Genomic DNA, 15,905 nt, shown 5'->3' with positions numbered 1-15,905 from the left:
GGGTGAAGCCTTTCTGCATTCGGAGTTGGGAACGAGATCCGGCTCCCATTGGAGCTCGGGCGAAGTCTACCTGCAATCACAGTCAGGGGTGAAGTCCGGCTCCCGTAGGAGTCCGGACGAAGCTTACTTGCAATTAGAGCCAGGGACGGAGTCCGGCTCCTGTAAGAGTCCGGACGAAGTTTTCCTGTAGCTCGAGTCGTGGGCGGAGTCCGGCTCCCGTAGGAGCCCGGGCAAAGCCTTTCTACATTCGAAGTTGGGGATGAGACCCGGCTCCCGTAGGAGCCTGGGTGAAGTCTTTCTACATTCGATGTTGGGGATGAGACCCGGCTCCCGTAGGAGCCCGGGCGAAGTCTACCTTCAATCACAGTCAGGGGTGAAGTCCGGCTCTCATAGGAGTCCGAACAAAGCTTACTTGCAATTAGAGTCAGGGACTGAGTCTGGCTCCCGTAGGAGTCTGGATGAAGTTTACCTGCAGTTCGAGTCATGGGCGGAGTCCGGCTCCCGTAGGAGCCCGGGCGAAGCCTTTCTGCTTTCGAAGTTGGAGACGAGACCCAGCTGCCGTTGGAGCCCGGGCGAAGTCTACTTGTAATCACAGTCAAGGGTGAAGTCCGGCTCCCGTAGGAGTCCGGACAAAGCTTACTTGCAATTAGAGTCAGGGATGAAGTTCGGCTCCCGTTGGAGTCCGGACGAAGTTTACCTGCAGCTCAAGTCGTGGGCGAGGTCCGACTCCCATAGGAGTCCGATCGTCGTGAAGAATTCGGTCGATGCTGGCGGGGGCCTGCCCGTCGGCAAAACTTAGAAGTGTGGTGGAGGCTCAGCCACCCGGGAGGTTTGAAGAGATGTTGCCAGAGGTCAGAAGTCAGTCGGATCCCCGGAGGGTCATTCCCCTCATGAACATCGGCTGGGGGGGTATTTTATACCCAACACCAGTCCCCCTACTTCCAAGTTCGAATTTCGAATGAAGGAAGTACAGAAAAATTTTCACAGTCGAAGTTATCCCCTTAAATCCTGTGCACGGTCGCCCCCAGATATTTTGTCATTAAATGCGCGCGTGCTGGAGTCTTTTCAAATCGGGGCGATTCAAAGGGACCCTTCGGAATTCTCGTTGGTACGCTGGCCCAGGTATGATGCAGTAATGGCCCCGTCAGCTGTCAGCCACTTTTAGCCGCCCATCGTGGCGAGTGAGACACGTGTCGAGCGTGGGTCGGCCTGGGGGATTCGCGATCATTATGGCGTCGGATCCCAGGGTCTATTTAAACCTGCCTTTCCGCCTGAAAAATCCTATCGGTATCTGCCTTTTCTCTGAGAGTCCTGACCCTCTTTGGCGTCTTCTTTGCCCTAGGCATCCTTCGAGTCATCCCTGTCCTCGCTCCTCTGCATCCTTCAGGGTGATCTAGGTTAGTCCCAGAACCTTCACTTTTCTTCTTGCCATTTAGGGGCCTTTTCTCCTCCATTTTCTTCTGTTGCATTCCTCTAAATTGGTCTCCCGCAACCTCTGGCCCCTTGTCCCGTCTGTTTTCTTCGAAATCTTTAGGGTCTTTATTTGAAGTCGTTCGAAATGTCTTCCGGCACCTCCGCCTCTAGCGGTTCTGGGAGTTCTTCCACCTCAGCCCCCCAGGAGCCCCATCCTGTAGATGAACCCACTCCTGGGATCGAGCTTCACCCGATTTTTGTGTCGGGTGCTATTCCCTGTTCCATGACTTCGGATGAACTCCTACTGATAAGGGTTCAGTATGGAGTTCATCCAGAGTATGACCTAGAGCTTCCTGACCCCTTCGACCGGGCTAGCACTCCCCCACCAGGTCATTTTTGCCTGTATCAGGAGGCATTTCGTGCCGGACTCCGGCTTCCATTCTCGTACTTTATTGTCGCCCTTTTTCGCTTCCTAGATATCTCTTTAGCTTCAGTTGCTCTGAATTCTTTTCGGTTTTTGATAGGGTTCCTCTCCCTTTGCCACGTAGTCGAGGTTCAGCCATCCCTCTCTCTGTTTAGGCACTTCTATACCTTCAAACGTCACCCTTCGGTGAAGGACTGGTGGTATTTCTCCCCTCAGTTCGGCAAGAAGGGGTTGCTGAAAGGGGCTCCCTCTTCAATCCACAACTGAAAGGGGAAATACCTCTTCGTCCACTGCCCAACCTTGAGGCTGGGCCTACCCCCTTGGGGCTCTTTGAGGGACTCTATCCGTCGGGCTCCCAGTCTGGGGGAGGACGACCTTCAGGCCGCCCGAAAGCTTCTTGACTATTCCGCTCCTTCCCTCCCAAACCTTCTGAGGGAGCAATTTTTGTTCAACATTGGCTTGAGCCCCCAGGACCCTGCGAGTACTCCATCTTTTCTTTTCTCTTCTTTTCTTCTATTCTTCTTCTTTTTCTTGCTTTCTCTTCCCCCTTCTTTCCTTCTCTCTCTCTCTTTTTTTTTTTTTTTTTTTTTGCGTGTCACTTCTTTCTTTTTCACCACACTACTGATTTTTGATTTTTTTTTTTTTTAGGAATGGACGCCGAAGCAGCACGGATGCTCACCAGGGGCCTCAAGGCCCACAAAAGGAAAGGTGCCACGGCCTCCGGATCAGCAAAGAAGGCCAGGGTAGAGGAGACGAGCTCGACCGTGCCTGTCCAGGCAGCTCTCACGATCGACGTTCCTTCAGACGCTGAACCAACGGCCCCCCGGGCCTCTTCAAGGAGTCCACCGACTGGAGCTCCTATTTCAGGGGTCTATTCCACAAGGGCGCCCGGAGTCGAGAGGGGGATGAGGAGGAAGTCGGTGGCCCATAGGGGGAGTAGCCGCCGAGCCATCGTTGAAGAGTCCCTTGGTTCCGAAGAGGAGCCAAAGAATCCCTTCAATGACAGGGACTTGATCAAGTGGTTGATCGACGGCTGCATTCTGCCTGAAGTCATCGAGAGGATCGACCGCACCGATCCTAAGCAACGTGTTTGGTACTCCCTAGGATCCTTTCTCGAGGTAAACAAGTCTTCATTTAATTGGCTTTCCGACCCTTGTTCTGATCCCCTAACCGCCCTTGCAGATTGGGCACCAGCTCCTTGCCAACATCGAGGCGACGAACTGGGCGAGGAGGGATGCCATCCAGGCGGAGGAGCATCGCTGGGCTGAAGTCGCTCACCTCAAAGAAAAGGCCGTCGAAGTAGTTGCCCTCCAGGAGGCCCTGGAGAAAAAAAAGCAGGCCCGAGAGGAAGAGAAACAGACCTCGGAGGAGATGGTGAGAAAGGCGGAGGCCGAGGTTGCCAATTTGGCAGAGCAGATTCCAGTCTTGATCTCGGAGGCTAGGGGTCTTGCGGTAGAGGAGTTCAAGGCCTCTGTAGAGATGAGAGACCTGAACGTCTGATTCGGCCAGGAAGCATTCATCAAGGGGTTCAAGCTCTGCTAGGAGAAGGTGGCCAGGAAATTCCCCGAGCTTGACCTCAGCTTCTTAGGCGAGGAGTCTGAAGATGAGACCGGTCCCTCTCCTGCCGCTACCGTTGCTGCAGCCCCCTTTTCAGGGACACCGAGCTCCCCAACTCCTACTGTAGAGGTCTGAGACCTCCGACCTTGTATTTTTTTTTTGTCTTTAAAGAATATTCACTCAATAAAGTCGAATTTCTTATCGTGGATGGCTTCTCCTTTCTTCTTTCCCCCTTTTTTGTTTTTCTTTCTGCAATGGGATGCGCCTTGATGCTTTTGTCTCTCGATGGTAGTGTCCTGCCGAAGCACTTCCCTTGCCCCAGGGGATTCCGCTGAAGTTCATGATCCAGCGACTGAAGAAGGAAGTTCTTCAGTTGACAAAGGGGTCGAAGAAGATGGAGGGCGAGCTTCGCAGGTTAAGGGAGGGCTATTCTGAAGCCACCTCAGAGGCCACCTGCTTTCAGAATCTCCACGTGAAGGGGATCATAGAGTACAGTCGGTGGAAGGCAGACTTCACGAGGGAGCTTGAGGAACACAAGAAGAGCGCTAGCGATCGAATTTGGGCTCAAGCCACCAAGATTAGTTCTCTCAGGATGGAACTGTCAGCTGCGTAGGAGAGGATTGGCCAGTTGGAGGGAAGTTCATCCCGACTCTTGGCCCGGGCCGACGGCGATCGGGAGTGGTCGAAGAAGGTCTCCGACCTTCAGCAGCAGCTTCAGGATGCCGAGGTGAGCTATGATATGCATTGGGCTGGCTGGCGCAGGTAGGTGGATGAATATGAAGGGAGACTCAGGGTGGCGACCGACGAAGTCACCCATCTTCAAGGGCAGCTGGCTGACAGGGCCCAGCTCGCTTCTTTTCGGGATTTCAATGAACTCCAGTCCCTAAGAGGAACTGCCGAAGGGCTTTCTGTCACCCTTGGAGAGAGGATGGCTGAGCTGCAGCAATCGAAGATCCAGCTGGCGTGCGAGCAGTAGGCCATCAAGGATGCGGAGACGGAGTCCGAGGTCCTGAGAAAGAGGCATCGAGAGGCAGAGAACGAAAGCCAGCGACTCCGTCGGGCGCTCCAGGATGCACTACTGAAAAAGGGAGAGCTAGAAGAAGAAGTTGAAAATCTGAGGCAGTCCTGGATAAGGGGTGAAGCAGATAATTCGAGGTCAGAAGGAGTAGAGCTTCCCTAGGGCTCTTTTTGGCCTTCCGTCTTTCCATGCATACATTTTCTCTTTTGTTGTTTTGTCTTGCTTTTGTCGTTTTGCTTTTCTTCCTTTGGCCTTCTGGGCTTCGTGGTGTACATTTCGCAAATGGAATGAAAAGGAGATTTTGTGTTACCTCATCCACGTATTGTATTAAATTATCGCCCATCGAACTTCTTTTGTCTTTTGACATGTCCGACATTGATGTCGTTTGGAGGTGTCTAGTCGTCGACACGCTGATTTGCCTTCCTCATCATCCAGGGCCGTAGGCTCGAGCTTGGTGGTCCGAACTTTGCATTACCTCGAAGGTGTCGCTATTTTCTTGACCTTTGTCGAGAGCCTTCTTAGAGGCCAGGGGTGTTTGGTAGGAACTTTCCATCTTCGTTGAGGCGAGGTTCCTTAGGACTTTGGTGTAGTTTGTCCTTCATCTGTTTCCGATGTAGTTCGTCGCTTTTCTTTTTAATTTTCCTCCTCTTCTCGGAGTGAGGGTCCTCCCCTTGCTTTTTGCGGGGTTGCATAGAAGTGTAGAGGTGCCGCTGAGGGGCCTTTCCCCTTCATCCGATCTTATTGAGCGGCCGGGTTTTATCACCGTCAGGATGAGGTTCTCCTTCCGTTCCTGACGTAGTCGATCTCAACTCAAGTTAGGATGAGGTTCTCCTCCTGTTCCTAACATAGTCGATCTCAGCTCAGGTTAGGATGAGGTTCTCCTCCTATTCCCAATGGGGCTGTGGGGGCACATAAGGGTCATTGCAAGGGCCTCTCCCCCCATCCGGTCTAGAAGAATCGGGCCTTCGACTTTGCTCATGTCAGGATGAGGTTCTCCTCCTGTTCCTGACATGGCTGTGGGGGTGCATTAGGATGTTGTAAGGCCTCTCCCCCCATCCGGTCTAAAAGAATCGAGCCTTTGACTTTGCTCATGTCAGGATGAGGTTCTCCTCCTGTTCCTGACATGGCTGTGGGGACGCATTCAGGCATTGTAAGGCCTCTCCCCCCATCCGATCTAAAAGAATCAGGCCTTTGACTTTGCTCATGTCAGGACGAGGTTCTCCTCCTATTCCTGACATGGCTGTGGGGGCACATTCGGGCGTTGTAAGGCCTCTCTCCCCATCCGGTCTAAAAGAACCGGACCTTTGACTTTGCTCATGTCAGGACGAGGTTCTCCTCCTGTTCCTGACATGGCTGTGGGGGCGCATTCGGGCGTTGTAAGGCCCTCCCCCCATCCGGTCTAAAAGAACTGGGCCTTTGACTTTGCTCATGTTAGGATGAGGTTCTCCTCCTGTTCCTAACACGGCCATGGGGGCACCTAAGGGCCGTTATATGGGCCTCTCCCCCAATCCGATCTCAAGATAATCGGACTTTCATTTTATTTATGTTAGGATGAGGTTCTCCTCCTGTTCCTAACATAACCTTGTTTTAATTATTTGAAGGGGTTATCCCCAGTCGTAACAAATCCATGCCAAAAGGGAAGAACATGCAAAGTCGAAAGGAATTCAGATTCAGGGCAAAGTCATAAGCAATACATTTACAGGTTTCTCGAGTTCCATGGTCGTGGAAGGTCTGCCCCTCCTTGAGGCCCTCTGGTGATGGAGTCGATGGTCCCGATTGGAGGTCGATCTTCGGGCTGCTCCTCCCTCGGTGGTTCAGGTTGTGGCAGGGCCCTTGGCCGATCTTCTCTACCCTCAGGCCGGTGTCGGATGAACTTGTCGAGTCGACCTCGTCGGATGAGCTCCTCGATCTCGTCTCGGAGCTGGATGCATTCCTTCGTATCGTGACCGTGGTCGCGGTGGTAGAGACAGAACTTGTTGGGGTTGTGCTTCCTGGGGTGTGTGCGCATCCTCTCTGGCCTAGGGAGCTACTCCCTGACCTCCATCAGTACCTGAGTCTTCGAGGCATTGAGGGGGGCGTAGTTACGGAATCTTCCCGGTGGAGAACCCCGCTGAACCCCATGATCCGGACTTCTCTGCCTACGTACCCGAGGAGGAGTATGGGCACGCTTGTGCCCAGGAGGGGATCGAGAATGCGGCTGAGCTTCTCTCGACCTTTTTTCGACTGTGGGCTTACTCGAGTCTCCCGCCTGTCGCTCTCTCGTGATCTCCTCATCCTTCATTTTGAAGGCTTCTTCCATTCGAGCGTACCCTTCAGCCCGAGCTAACAAATCAGCAAAATCCCTGGGGTACTTCTTCTCTAGGGAGAATAAAAGGTCATTCTTCTGAAGGCCGCCCTTCAGAGTGACCATTGCGACTGATTGGTCCAAATTCTGGATCTCCAGTGCTGTGACATTGAAGCGATTGATGTAGGCCCGAATGGACTCTCCCTCCCTCTGCCTGATATTAATGAGGGACTTCGAGCCCTTTCGGGGGCGTCGGCTGCTGACAAAATGGGCCACAAATTGGTGGCTCATCTGATCGAAGGAAAAGATGGTACCCGACTTCAGCACCGAGTACCAGTTTCTCGCCGCTCCCTTCAAGGTGGAGGGGAAGGCTCAGCACAGGATGGCGTCGGGTGCGCCATGAAGCAGCATCATCGTCTGGAAGGCTTCCAGATGATCAACTGGGTCCGAAGTCCCGTCGTAGCTTTCGAACTGGGGGAGTTTGAAGTTTGGCGGGATTGGTTCCTGCATGATCATTTGAGAAAAAGGGGGGTCAGTGCAAATATCCTCACCGTAAGCGGGGGGAGCATGGCGGAGTTCTTCGATCTGCTGGTTCATCTCTTGGAGTCTTCGGTCCAGGAAATCCTCTCGACTTCGGGTCTCGAGGGTCCTTTGGCAGAATGGGGGCAGGAATCTTTCAAGGGTGGAGTCATGATCCGATTGAGGGCTCTCCACCCTTGGGTTTGTCTTCTCAGGAAAGATGGGGTGGCTGGCCCAAGTGGCCCACCCCACTATCGGATTCTGGAATTTCGGTGACACCCTTTCCAAGCGCACTGATGCCTGCGGCTGCTGCTGCTGCATGGCCTGCACAGCTTCAGTGAGGCCTCTGACCTGCTGCGTTAGCAGATCAAATTGCTCTGCGCCGATCGCCGTCACCGGAGGAGGAGGAGGAGGCTGCGAAACTAGAGGTGAGGCCAGAGCCTGAGATCTGGCCGCGGAGGCCATGGATCATCACGTGGACGCCTTACGGGGAGGCATCGGGCAAAGACCAAGTGGGGGACTGTCGGAGGGGAGGGGAGCACGGCAAAGATGCCCGGGGGCAATCCCATTGAGCGCTCCTTTAAAAATAAGGGTATCGCGAAGGTTCAGGCCCCTTCTTCTAGCACCAATCCTGTTGGTGCAAAAATCCGCCTGCACCAGAGAAGCTGGAGTCGCGGTCACCGTCGGGACCTGCAAAAGAAGTCTAAACCGGAGGTGGGGTTACTCTGGCAAGACCCTCCGATGCTCAAGTCAGTTCTCTGCCTCAACAAGAATGGAGTGCTCGAACGGAAATTTTAGCAGAGTTTCTAGGTAAAAATGAGAGCTTATATAATAACGTATCTGGGGTTCCCCTTTTTATAGGCGGAGGGGGCAACAAACTGATAGTGATGCCTGTAACCGCCTGGCAGTGGGCCGCCCATAGTCAGGAGAAGTTTGTTGCGAAGAGTAGTGGAGTGGACCCGTGGCTATCACAGGGATGTGCCACGTGGAGTCTGCCACGAGGAGCGGAGCAGTGTCCGTTGTCGCAACTTGCTAGAGAATGGAAGAATCGTGTGGTACCCATCGCAGGAAGTGGAGCAGGATCGTGGCCATTATTATGGCCTACCAGGGAGTGATGGAACCGCATGGAATCCATCACAAGAGGTGGAGCAGAGTCGTGGAGTGATGGAGCCACGTGGAATCTGCCGCAGGGAGTGGAGCAGAATCACGGCCGTTACTGCAGCCTGTCAGGGGGTCCAGGCCTATCGGTTGGAGTTTGACTGGGGTGTTTGATGGGGAGATGTGACTGGCTACCCATCTGAGAGGAGCTTGGAGCACGGCTCTCGCAGGAGCCCGGATGGAGTCTTCTTTCCGTTGAAGTCGGGGATGAAATCCGGCTCCCGTAGGAGCCCGGGCGAAATCTACCTGCAGCTCGAGTCGTGGGCAGAGTCTGGCTCCTGTAGGAGTCTGGGCGAAGCCTTTCTGCATTCGAAGTCAGGGATGAGACCCGGCTCCCGTAGGAGCCTGGGCGAAGTCTACCTGTAATCACAGTCAGGGGTGAAGTCCGGCTCCCGTAGGAGTCCGGACGAAGATTACTTGCAATTATAGCCAGGGACGGAGTCTGGCTCCCGTAAGAGTCTGGATGAAGTTTACCTGCAGCTCGAGTCATGGGTGGAGTCCGGCTCCCGTAGGAGCCTGGGCGAAGCCTTTCTGCATTCGAAGTTGGGGATGAGACCCGGCTCCCGTAGGAGCCCGGGCGAAGTCTACCTTCAATCTCAGTCAGGGGTGAAGTCTGGCTCCCGTAGGAGTCCGGACAAAGCTTACTTGCAATTAGAGTCAGGGATGAAGTCTGGCTCTCGTAGGAGTCCGAACGAAGTTTACCTGCAGCTCGAGTCGTGGGCGGAGTCTGGCTCCTGTAGGAGACCGGACGGAGCCTTTCTACATTCGGAGTTGGGGATGAGATCCAACTCCCGTAGGAGCTCGGGCAAAGTTTACCTGTAGCTCGAGTTGTGGGCAGAGTCCGGCTCCCGTAGGAGCTTGAGCGAAGCCTTTCTACAGCTCAAGTTGTGGGTGGAGTCTTGCTCCCGTAGGAGCTCGGGCGAAGCCTTTCTGCATTCGGAGTTGGGGATGAGATCCGGCTCCCGTAGGAGCCCGGGCGATGTCTACCTGCAATCACAGTCAGGGGTGATGTCCGGCTCCTGTAGGAGTCATGACGAAGCTTACTTGCAATTAGAGCCAGGGACAGAGTCCGGCTCCCGTAAGAGTCCGGATGAAGTTTACCTGCAGCTCGAGTCGTGGGCGGAGTCCGGCTCCCGTAGGAGCCCGGGCGAAGCCTTTCTACATTCAAAGTTAGGGACGAGACCTGGCTCCCGTAGGAGCCCAGGTGAAGTCTACCTTCAATCACAGTCAGGGGTGAAGTCCGGCACTCGTAGGAGTCCGAACAAAGCTTACTTGCAATTAGAGTCAGGGACGGAGTCTGGCTCCCGTAGGAGTCCGGATGAAGTTTCCCTGCAGCTCGAGTCGTGGGCGGAGGCTGACTCCCGTAGGAGTCCGGGCGAAGCCTTTTTGCATTCAAAGTTGGGGACGAGACCCGGCTCCCGTAGGAGCCCGGGCGAAGTTTACCTTAATCACAGTCAGGGGTGAAGTCCGGCTCCCGTAGGAGTCCGGACAAAGCTTACTTGCAATTAGAGTCAGGGACGAAGTCCGGCTCCCGTAGGAGTCCGGATGAAGTTTACCTGCAGCTCAAGTCGTGGGCGAGGTCCGGCTCCTGTAGGTGTCTGGTCGTCACGAAGAATCCGATCGACGCTGGCGGGGGCCTGCCCGTCGGCAAAACTTAGGAGTGTGGTGGAGGCTCGGCCGCCCGGGAGGTTTGAAGAGATGTTGTTGGAGGTTGGAAGTCAGTCGGATCCCTGGAGGGTCATTCCCCTCACGAACTTCGGCTGGGGGGTATTTTATACCCAACAGTATCTAAGGGTCCTTATTTATAGACGGAGAGGGCAACCGATTAATAGTGACGTTTGTAACCACCTGGCAGTGGGCTATTCAGAGCCACCTGGAGTTTGTTACGGAGAGTAGTGGCATCAGGGGTCATTCAGGGCCACGTGGAGTTGGTTACGGAGAGTGGAGTGGTGGCCGTTGTCGTGACTTGCCAGAGAGTAGTGGAGCCGCATGGAATCCGTTGCAGAGAGTGGAGCAGGGTAGCGGCCTTCGTCGTGGCTTGCTAGAGAGTGGTGGAGCTGCGTGGAATCCATTGCAGGGAGTGGAGCAAGGTAGCGGCCCTCATCGTGGCTTGCCAGAGAGTTCGGATCTGTCAGCTGAAGCTCAGTTGGGATGTCTGATAGAGCAAAATAGCTCTTCGTCTCATCGAACCAAAAGCAGCTCGGACGTTTCTGAGGTCGCTGATGAGTCTACTGTGGTCGGAGGCCTTGGGCGCTGAGGCTACAGGTGAGAACCATCTGCTGTAGAGACTTGGATGAAGACTTTCAGTTGGTGAAGTCCGATAGGAGCCCAATTGCTAGGGAAGTCTGTCTGGGATTTGCTTGGTGTGGAAGCTCGTCTAAAGATTATCTGCTGAAGAAATCCGATTTCATGAGAAACTTGGTGAAAGGTTGGTCGGTGGTGGACTTCGAATGGCGTTGGAGAGGTTCGTCTGCAGGAGGAGTATGAGGGATCCGGAGGCGATCGGCCATTGTAGAAATCCAACTGCTGGAGCCCGTCCATTGTGAAAGCTCGTCCGGAATCCATCCGCTGTGGAAGCTCGAACGGAGTCCGATTCTTGTGGGAGGCTGAAAGGAGGTCGCTTATTGTTGGGGCTCGGTCGAAGATCAATTATCGTGGGAGCTCGGAGTAACAACCTAGCCGGTGGATCCTGCCCCATGGTAGAAGCTCGTCTGGGATTCGGCTACGAAGAAGCTCGGCTGAAGTCTACCTGTAATGAAAGTTTGGAAGAAATCTGTTTACAGTAGAGGCCCGAATGGAATTTGCTTACAGTAGAGATCTGGAGTAGATCGCCCGCTGTAGGGGTTCGGAGTAGACCACTCATAGCAGGAGCTCAGAGAAGATCGCTAGTAGCAGAAGCTCGGCTCTCGCAGGAGCTTAGCTGGAACTGCTCGTAATAAAAGCTTGGTTCTCGTAGGAGCTCGGCTGGAACTGCTCGTAGTAGAATCTCGATTCTCGCAGGAGCTCAACTGAAACTCTGAAGGCGGTCAACCACCGTAGAAACTTGGATGGAACCTGATTACTGTAGAAATCTCGTTGTCAAAGAAGCTCGATATTGACGAAGTCTAGCAGGAGTTCGGGGAATAGTTGAACATTGTAGAAGGTTGGCTGATAGTGAGGCCTAGAGAGCCTTTGGAGTGGCCCGACAGGTAGATGGAGAAGCTCATTGTCGGAGAAGCCCGAAAGTTCGGACGGTCGAGGGTGTTCAGAGAGATGCCACACAAGGTTGGAAGCCAGAAAAGCTCTGGAAGGGTCGGTCTTTTACGAACTTCGGTCGGGGGGTATTTTATACCCAATAACAATGACTTAATCATATGATTAAATCAATCAGGATACACTTTAACAGTCATACTGTCATCCCCTCCATATCTCATATATGATTTTTTTTCTTTATAGTATCAACTCCGAACAAATCAAAATCAGAAAAATAGAAGACTATCTCCTATATGAGAACTATTCTTAGGTTTCTTAACCATTCCATGAAGTTTGATTAATTTAAAAAATATACCATGTAGTGATAGTGAAGATACAAAAGAATATATAAGAATATAAAAGGACTACTCATGATAATATGCATAATTTAGATGAGATTTTTATCTAAATGTGTCTCCCACTATTTTAACGAATTTTATAGCCCTCAAGTATGAAAATCGAGTAAACCTATTATCAAGTTCTTTAGTGGGGTTGAGATCCCAATTCCTCATAAAAAGACTTGCAGATAGCACAATAAGCTCCTATGAGTTCAAGGGTAGGTAACTCTTTTCTAATCGCATCTTATGCAATTATCAACATAACTTTTGTCTCTAAAATACTTACAGCCTTATAGATAGCACAACAAGCTATAGTATTTTAGTTAAGTCATACCCTTCCATCTTATATGGTCATATCTGAATAATACTATTCTTGTGGATAGCACAACAATGCAGTACTACCCAAATATGCCATAAGCATCACTTAATCAACATCATATCAATCTCTATAGCAAGCTTTGTAGATAGCACAACAAACTCACTACAGTTTTTGACATACTCTATTGACTTAGTATGAGCTAAGTATCATTAGCTTCACTATGTACCAAGATAGTATCAAATCAATCCCGACAGCAAGCTTTGTGGATAGCACAACAAGCCTACTATGGTTCCTGATATAATACTGGCTTAGCATGAAAGAAGGCATGGGTAGTGTTCTTAACACTTCACCATTATGACTTAATATAATTTAAATGAGGGATTGAGATCTCATGCACATCCTGAATATATATATTCATGCATCATATGCAATTTAAATTTAAATTTTAACTACCAACAAAGGAAGGAATCTCCATCACCCAAAACAAGTACACAAGAGAATTACTCAAAAAATTTGGAATGGAGAACTCCAAAGCAATTGGCACACTCATGAGCCCATTATGTAAGCTTGACAAGGACGAAGAAGGTAAAAGTGTAGACTTAAAATTTTATAGAGACATGATTGGTTCTCTATTATATTTAACTGCTAGTAGACCTGATATTATGTTTAGTGTTTGTCTTTGTACTCGCTTTCAATCAAATCCAAAAGAATCACACTTGAATGCAGTTAAAAGAATCCTTAGATATTTAAATGGTACATAAACTCTAAGATTATGATATTTTAAGGACTTATTAATTGACTTAATAGGATATTCAGATGCTGATTTTACTGGATGTATATTAGATAGAAAAAATACTAGTGGAACTTGTCAATTTCTTGGAGTTAACCTAATCTCTTGGTTTAGCAAGAAATAAAATTCGGTAGCACTGTCTACAATCGAGGCCGAATACATTACAGTCGGAAGTTGTTGTGCTCAAATCTTATGGATTAAGCAATAACTTGAAGACTTTGGTATCAAACTCAATAAAACTCCCATGAGATGTGATAACACTAGTGCTATAAATCTCACTAAAAATCTAATTCAGCATTCTAGGTCCAAACATATTGAAATCAGACATCATTTCATAAGAGAATATATCCAAAATAAAGACATAATTCTTGACAATATTTGTACTGAAAAATAATTAGTTGACATCTTTACCAAGGCCTTAAGTGAAGATAGATTTTGTGAAATTAGGAGAGAACTAGGAATCCTTGATCCATCTGCTTAAGTGTCTCTCTGATTTCAAGGTATCACCACCAAAGATCTTTTTAGCTTAATTCTCATCTTTTTTTTGAGCTCAAAAGCCCAAAATTATCATTCTTATAATAAATTTTTGGGTAAATATTTTTTTTCTAATGTTTTAAATCTTTTCAAAATTATTTCATCATTTTTCTGAATTTTTCTGTGCCATAAGTCGACCCCCAGGGTCGACCCTAGGGTAAACTTGTAATAATGACTAAATCCTTTGGGTGCTCTCTTTTTGTTGGAAATCTCTCCTTGAGCTGACCCAACTCTCCGCCTTCTTCCTTCCACCAAACCAAAAGTCTCCCTCTCTTCTTCCTCAAATCCAATTTTCCTCTCAAGATCCTTCTCCCACCATCTCTCACCCTCTAAATCACCCTCTTGGAACCAAGTTCCTCCCCTTCTTCTTCTTCATTTGGAGCGATTTGAGCTTACCTTAGACTCTATCCGTCTCCTCCAAATCGGCACATCACTTCTCCAAAATCCTTATCACTCCACTAAAAACCCTTCATCTCTCCCTCACATTTGCTCTCCTAAGTTCTGTGCTAGTCCTGCCTGTGCAAATGGCTCCCAAGATGAAGCTTCCACAGAGGAGGAAATCAGTTCACAGGTTGGAGGAAAGTGTGCACCGAAAGAGACTAGCAATCGAGACCACTTCTGCTTCAAACCCTGCTCCTGGTTCAGCTTCAGCTTCAACCCAGTCACCAATCAGTCCTAGTAAGGTACCTCTCTCTGATAGGAAAGTAGAGCCTGAAAAAAATATTGATTTCAGATTTTTTTTTGAAAAAGAAAGGTTCACTATCGGATCAAAGATTAAAGACCAAGGTTGGAAATTTTACTGCTCTTTGAAAGAAAATACATATGTTCATCTTGTCAGAGAGTTTTACCTAAACTTGGGGTACAGCAATGAAACAATGAAATCCACAGTGAAGTGTGTAGACATTAGCCTAGATGCTGTGCTTTTGGGACAGATTCTTCATTTACCATGTGAGGGGTATACCAACATAGAGCTCCCAGTTAAAGAGGAAAGAATAAATGTTATCCTAGGGAGATCCTTCACTGGAAGTCTGAACAAATTAGAGGCAAAGATTCTTTCTATTGAGATGAGACTGCTACACCACATGGTAACTAAATTATTTTTCTCTAGAAGCGGTAGACATGATCTTCTTTGTGGTCGGGACATCTGTATTATGTATCATGTGATTACACAAACCCCCTTGAACCTCCCGACATTGATGTTTGAGGCTATGAGAGAGACCTTGTACAGGTCCAAGGCACACTTACCTTTTGGAATGGCTCTCACTTTAGTATTTAGGAGGTTCGGAGTTAGCTTTGAGGGGGAGGCAGTAGCTAGACTATCCCACTCCGACACTATCAACCTTCACACATTGCACCCATGGGATTTTCTAAAACTGATGGTAGCTAGACAAAAGGTGTGGAAGAGAGAGCTGAGGATAGAGCAGAGAAGGAAGGACCATCCTCACCCCTCCGTGATCACAGGGCAGAATCACTAGATAGTCAGTTTGTTTCTGACCACGAGGCTGGCTTGTCAGAGTCTACGAAGAGGCATACTTTAGTTCAGCAGCCAGACAGTAGTGCACATCCTTCAGAGCTCAGATTGGCAGATGATCAGATTGAGATGATATCACAGTGAGTAGCCTCCATTCTATCTCGACAGTTTGGTACTTCAGTTTTTGCACAGGGATCGACATCTCAGGATGTATCTGATCAGACACTAATTCCTCACATCTCTACTATTTTTTAGATGATTACTGATCAGTCAGTATGCATTGAGCAGCTTGAGGGTTGTATTTTGAGACTGACTGGCAGAGTACTTGACTTGCAGGGGCAAGTGTTAGCTCTAGCCCATCCACAGCCGCATGAGGACATCACAGAGGTCTCAGACCTATCTGTAGAGGCGGCTAGACTTTGAGGAGTCTTAGAGAGTGGTTTTGACTTCTTGAGAAGAGAGATCAGGGGCTCTAGTGAACATGCTTCTACTCAGTTCAGTGCCCTGATGCAGTCTGTCTCGAGAGCTTTGAATCTTCTAGACACCATCAGACTCTCACTTGTAGCTCAGTCTATAGCTTCTCAGGCTTCAGGATCTTCTCACCCCTCTTCTCGTGCTGGCACCTCTACCCATGGCCGAGGCAGACACGGTCGAGGTCGAGCTCGTGGACATGATCCTACATCTCCTCACCCTATCTCTGATTCATCAGACTCCGATCCTTCCAGCCATGACATCTATTAGATTCAGTGTAGTCTGTCCTTTCTTTTGTTTTTGTCTAGGATCTATCTTGTGGGCTATGTAATGTGTTGACTGATTGACTCTTGGATAGTTTATATCCATGAATTTTAT

This window comes from Elaeis guineensis, chromosome 1 (assembly GCF_000442705.2).
Source record: "Elaeis guineensis isolate ETL-2024a chromosome 1, EG11, whole genome shotgun sequence".
Classification (NCBI taxonomy): Eukaryota; Viridiplantae; Streptophyta; class Magnoliopsida; order Arecales; family Arecaceae; genus Elaeis; species Elaeis guineensis.
The sequence above is the reverse complement of the archived record's forward strand: the minus strand, read 5'-3'. Positions refer to the sequence as shown.